The sequence below is a fragment of the Phyllostomus hastatus genome, unplaced genomic scaffold, assembly GCF_019186645.2.
Source record: "Phyllostomus hastatus isolate PE091 unplaced genomic scaffold, TTU_PhHast_1.1 phas_contig_86, whole genome shotgun sequence".
Classification (NCBI taxonomy): domain Eukaryota; kingdom Metazoa; phylum Chordata; class Mammalia; order Chiroptera; family Phyllostomidae; genus Phyllostomus; species Phyllostomus hastatus.
The window spans coordinates 63733512-63739775 of NW_025333977.1; the positions used below are offsets into that span (position 1 = coordinate 63733512).

General features: G+C 34.9%; 1 pseudogene; it reads left to right on the forward strand.

Moving 5' to 3' along the window:
• Positions 1-4083: 4083 nt before the first annotated feature.
• On the forward strand, positions 4084-4985 carry LOC123827400 (annotated as a pseudogene).
• Positions 4986-6264: the final 1279 nt, after the last annotated feature.

The window sequence follows — 6264 nt, forward strand, 5'->3', positions numbered from 1 at the left end:
GAAAACTATTTGAAAAAAGTAATGAAAGAAAACTTCCCTAATTTGGTAGGAAGTAGGAAAGAAATAAATATGCAAGTCCAGGGAGCACGGAGAATCCCAGACACCATGGATGCAAAAAGACCCACTCCAAGACACATCATAATTAAAATTCCAAAAGTTAAAGATAAAGAGAAACTCTTAAAAGATTAAGAGAAAAGAATTAAGTTACCTACAGGGGAGTTCCCTATAAGACTGTCAGCTGATTTCTCAAAAGAAACTTTGCAGACTAGAAAGGATTGGCAAGGAAAATTCAGTCACAAAAAGTGTGGACCTACAGCCAAGATTGTTCTACCCAGCAAAGCTATCATTTAGACTTGGAAAACAGATAAAGAGTTCCCAGAAAAGAATAAAACTAAAGGAGCTCATCATCACCAAACCTTTATTATATGAAATGTTAAAGGGAATTTTTAATAAAAAGAAACAGATCAAAACTTTGAATAACAAAATTACAATAAATACATATTTATCAACAATTGAATCTAAAAAATAACCTAAGCAAACAAAAAGAACAGAGACAGAATCATGGATACAGAGTGTGTTTTGATGGTTGCCAGATGAGAGGAGATGTGGGAGAATGGGGGAAGACATGAGGGAATTAAGTACAAACAGGTAGTTATAGAATAGCCATGGGGATGTAAAGTACAGTATGGGAAATGGAGTAGCCAAAGAACTTACATGTATGATCCATGGACATGAACAATTGTGTGGGGATTACCTGAAGGATTAGGGGTTGCTGGCGGACAGAGGCAAATTGGGACTACTGTAATAGCATGATCCATAAAATGTAATTAAAAAATACCATCTTACTTAGATACTGTGTTTTACTTTTCATTTTAAACACAGTCCTAGACTCGCCTTAGAGACTGGAAGGGTTACTTTTAGACAGTGCTCTGTGTGGTGCTAATTACAGAAAGGTATTGATTAAAGCAGCTGCATCTAATTATATGGAAAGAAATTTAAAAATAAAAACATGTTAAGGTCTATATCCTTGTAATAATTAATAAATAATTTAAGTTCTGTATAACCTGGTGACTGATTAAGGTACATATTTAAGAGAAGAGGAAGCTTAATTTCCAATCAAGAATTTGCAAACTTCCATGAAAATTTTTTATTTACAAGCTAGTGAGGAAAAATAACCAGATCTTACTTATTTTTAAATAAAGAAAATAATGTAATTTTCCTTAGAGTAAAAGTGAGAATGTCCTTGATATTTTGTCTCAGGCAGTACAATATATTTAATTCTTATATACATAAATATAACTTAGATTTGAACTTCTTATATTTTATTTCCTTGTAGTTTGAGGTCCTAAGGATGAATAAAGCCAGAACAGCTGCTTCATCCTTGTTGTAACAGATAATATTAAGTGCCTACCAGGAATTTAGCCCTTTATGATTACATTGGCAAATATATATTTCTCCAAGGAACCAGTCAATTGAGACCATATTTCAGAAACATATGAATTTTAATATTCTCAGGTTTAAGCTGAATTAACCAGCTAGGTGAAGACAGCCCTAACCATTAACTATAATTTTCTAGAGTTCCCATCTGCCAGGTGGTTTAGACCAGATCTAAAATAAAGGAAAAAATACACTTCAAAAAGTTTCATTTGAAATCTAACTGTCTCCTTGCCACACCTGTGAATACAAATGTATTATATTTTAAATTCATTATATTTTAAATTCTCTGTTAGAGATTTATAACTGTTATAAAGCCCTAAACTTTCACTTGCATGATTAACAAAACAGTTACATCTTTTCCTGGTATCTTCTTCATTAATTATCTATATTTCTGGTGACGTGTGTATGTGTGAATATGTATGGGTTGTTTGATTACCATTTGATATTTTGTGGTGCTTGAAACAGTCTAAATCCTTGGCCCTCATGTTATTTATTTAACAATTATTGATTATTTACTATAAGCAAGATACAATTCTAGATTCCTGGCAAAATTAATAAGCAAGATGATAAAGGTCTCTGGCCTCCTGCAAGCAGCTTTCTAATATACATTAGTAGCTGCCATTACCATTTTTCTAGGTCACTGATTGTGTTGGTCTTCTGTGCTCACTGCTACCTAAGACCTGAGCTCCAACCTTGAACCTTCCCATTAGCTGCCTCTTGCTAGCTACAGACCTCTTCTGGACTATTTACCTAGGTGCTCCTTCTCTACTCAAGTCAAAAGAAAACTTATTATGCCTCCTGGGACAAGCTCTTTCAAAGAAATTTGTTATAGCAGAGCTCTTGCACATTTTTTTTATTTTATTGTTTTTATTTTGACACAGTTCTTTTTATAAAGCCAATGGACCTTAACCTTGACTATGAATCAGACTCACTTAGTGAGGTGTTTAAAAGATACAGATTTTCTGGTCCACTTCATGTTTACTGAGTTAGAGTAATTAACAACAAAACTCAAACATCTATATTCTGAAAAATCTCCTCAGATGATTCTGATAGCTGTAAAGTATAGCCTTATATTTCACGTGGTCCTATTAAGCCCTTCCAATCTGAGCCCTGTTGCTCAAGGTTCACTCACTCTAGCAAACTTTCCATGTGTTTGTTTTTGGCTTGTTTGTTTCAAGACTCCAGTTTTATTTTCCACCCTTCTGACCCTTACAAGGATTCTCAGTCCATCAAGAGAGTTTGAATATGCCCCAACTCTAATTGTAGATAAGTTCAAGTTCATTCTCACAGTCCTCTATGAAACTCAAAGTTGTAATTTACATTTTTATGTCCCTGCATTGGGACCAACATTCCACACAACTATAATATTTTTTCACTATTTACTAAAAATACAAAGCTAGTGTGCCTGAAGAACAGAGAGAAACTCCAGAGTGTGTTGGTGTCTAAAACCCAGGAAACTAAATGAATGTCATCTTCAACTCAGCCAAATATAATTACTCATAAAATATCTGTGGGAAAGAACATCATTAGAGATAAAGATAAATATTAGAACATTAACTTAACAAAAATATCTTTAAATCTGTCTAACCTCTGCATCTGGAAACACGAAGTTATTTTTGAAAGGATGATGGTGGTAAAGAGCCCACACTAATGCACAGCCACTTGGATTCCAGTCCTGGCAAAGATTTACTCTGTCAGGGCGGTCGAGATAGCGTGTAACTGCCAAGGGCTAGTTTCCCCTCACTGGAGCAGACATGCTAGTGCTTACTTTATAGAGCTATTCTGAGTATTAGTTAAGAAATGCACATTAAATGCTTAATATAATACTTGGCACATTTTAAGGACTCAAGAAACCATGACTACTATTGATGTTATTATTCATATTGTAATCATTATCATGACTAAATATATGAACTTAGAAGTCATAGTTAGGGCTTCTCTCTGGGTAAGTTCTATAGCTAACATTATTATGGCATATACCAATAAGCATTTTCTTTCAATGGTCATTAGGCAACAGTTATCATAACATAATTTTTATCTTTTTTGTGTGGAAGAAGAGAAACATTTTCACAATCTTTCAAGTCATCATGAAGAGGTCTTTTCCTAACTATAATAAAAATATTATCATTTTCTTCTGGTTTAAATATGTTTATATTAAAATATGTGTGATAAGACTATAGTTCACAAACTATTTCTGGTTCATTTAGAAAATCTTAAGAGTTTACTGAATTTTTCTGGGATTCATATTCTGAAAAATTTTACACTAGGCAGATAAAATTATTTGACAGGCTTTGTTATCAAAATTCACTTTTAAAGAAAATCTTAAATCAATTTAAGGAATAATTTTAAATACAAATTTTAAATACTGTAAATGTATACTATGAAAGCACATAGTTATGATACAAAATATTTAAGAATTTTAAAAAATTATAAATCTATTGATAGTAATTTAATAGAAATAAAAATGAAAAGAATTTCATCAATATAGTGACCTGACTTCATTTATGAGGACTAAAAAGGAATCAGTCCATCTGACCACTGTCTACATCTGATTCTAAAACAGTTTTGTACTTACTATTGCCAAGCATCATTGTGAGAGCAATATTGTCTTTAAACCCTAAGAACAATCCCTGATGCACTTCTGTAATGCCTAGAAAAGACAGGGCAACCTAGAAGTCCGACTACTTTCTTAAGATCATCCAGCTTCTGGGTGATTATCCCAAATACTACATTGTGACAGCAGATGATGTGGGCTCCAAGCAGATGCAGCAGATCTGCAAGTCCCTCTGCAAGAAGGTTGTGGTGCTGATGGGTTGAACACCACCATGACATGCAAGGCCATAGGAGGACATCTGGAAAACAACCCAGCTCTGGAGGAAATGTTGCCTCGTATCCAGGGGAAAACATGGGCTTTGTGTTCACCAAGGAGGATCTCACTGACATCTGGGACATGCTGGTGGAGAATAAGATGCCAGCTGCCGGCTGTGTGGGGTGCCGCTTTCCCATATAAAGTCTCTGTGCCAGCCCAGAACATTGTTGTAGAGCTAGAGAAGACATTGTTCTTCCAGGCTTGAGGCATCACCACTAAAATCTCCAGGGGCACCACTCAAAACCTGAGTGATGTGCAGCTGATTAAGCTGGAAACAAAGTGGGAGGCAGTGAAACCACAATGATAAACATGTCAAACATCTATTTCCCTCTTCTCCTTTGGTCTGACGATCCAGCAGGTATTTGACCATGGCAGTATCTACAGCCTGGAAGTGCTTGACATCCTCCTTTTTGGAGGCTGTTCACAGTGTTACTAGAATATGTCTTTAGATCCATTACCCCGCTATTGCATCAGTATCCCATTCTATCTTCAGTGGGTACAAGCGGGTCCTGTGGAGACTGATTATACCTTCCCACTTGCTGAAAAAGGCAAAGCCATCTCAGGGAACCCATCTTCTTTTGTGGTTGCTGCTCCTGCTGCTGCTGCAGCCCCAGCCAAGGTGGAAGCAAAGGAAGAATCAGGGGAGTCAGAAAGGACGTGGGATTTGTACTCTGACTAATAACCAAAAAACAACCAGCTCAGCAAGCGTTACTTGTAAAACAAGGAAATAAGGTTTTACTGGTCTTTAATAATAATAATATTATTAATAAAGTTTTTCAAGTTGTCACTGGTTCATTGCTCAGTGGTCATTATAAAATGCAGGCACTGGGCTGGAGGAATAAGCAATGTAATTTAATGGAATCTAGTATAATTTACCTTACCTCTTTTCACCTTGAGTCAATATTTTTTCATAAGAATAGGAGTCTGTGATAAAATTCTGAGCATATTTACTATAGGTGGGTATTTGGGGTTTTTTTTCAGAAGGTCTCAAACATTATAAAACTTGAATATTTACTTATTTTAAAGAAAACTTTGTTTCATACTATAATGAACACCACAGGTTTTCAAAAGAAAATATACTTATAATGTATGTATTTACTATTAGTAAATGATTACAATCAAAAAGTTCCAGACTCCCTCCCAACGGTAGCTCCAGAATTTCCAGAACAGGGGAAAATCCTAGGATGTAGTTATCTGTTTGGAAGGAAAGACAAAGACACCTCAATGGGTGGTAAAACAGCATTACCATCACTGTGACATAGCGCTTTCCTATTCACAAAAGCTTGGGCAAACAGTGGTGTGGTTACGTTGGGGGAGCTGGCCGTGAGGAAATACGTCCTTTGTGCCACCATGGCTCCCCTTCCTGACCAACCATTACAAATATAAAATTGGTTGCAGTTACTTTAACTGTAAAAAGAGGGGGGAATTAAGAAATTATAATCTCTCAAATCTCAGGCTACAGCAATGTACTTCACTTATGAAACCATAAGATATCTAATGCATATCAAATATAGGAATAAAACTTAACATCTCATAATTAATTCTAACAATCTGAGATTTTCTTATCCATTTTCTGTCTTACTTTTGATTCTATATCCAAATTATGGAATATTTTGTAGATAGCTATGACTTCCAAATACATTTCAATATGGGAAATAATAATACTACTATGTGACATAAAGATAAGAACATAAAACAAAGACATTTTCGTTAATGAACCCATGTGGATTCAGCCTCAGGAAAATGGTGGTAATGAAAAGGATCATATAACATGAGAATTACCATTCTATTGAATGACAAGGTTCATTTTCCCCTTCTTATACAGAGGAACCCACTAAAGAATAAAAAACAACCTGACTTTAATTCTCTTTTCTTTTATCTGCAGTTTGAGGACTTAATTTTTACCTGAGTTAAAAAAAAAAAGAAAGAATAAAATCTGTATTAACAAAGAATTCCAT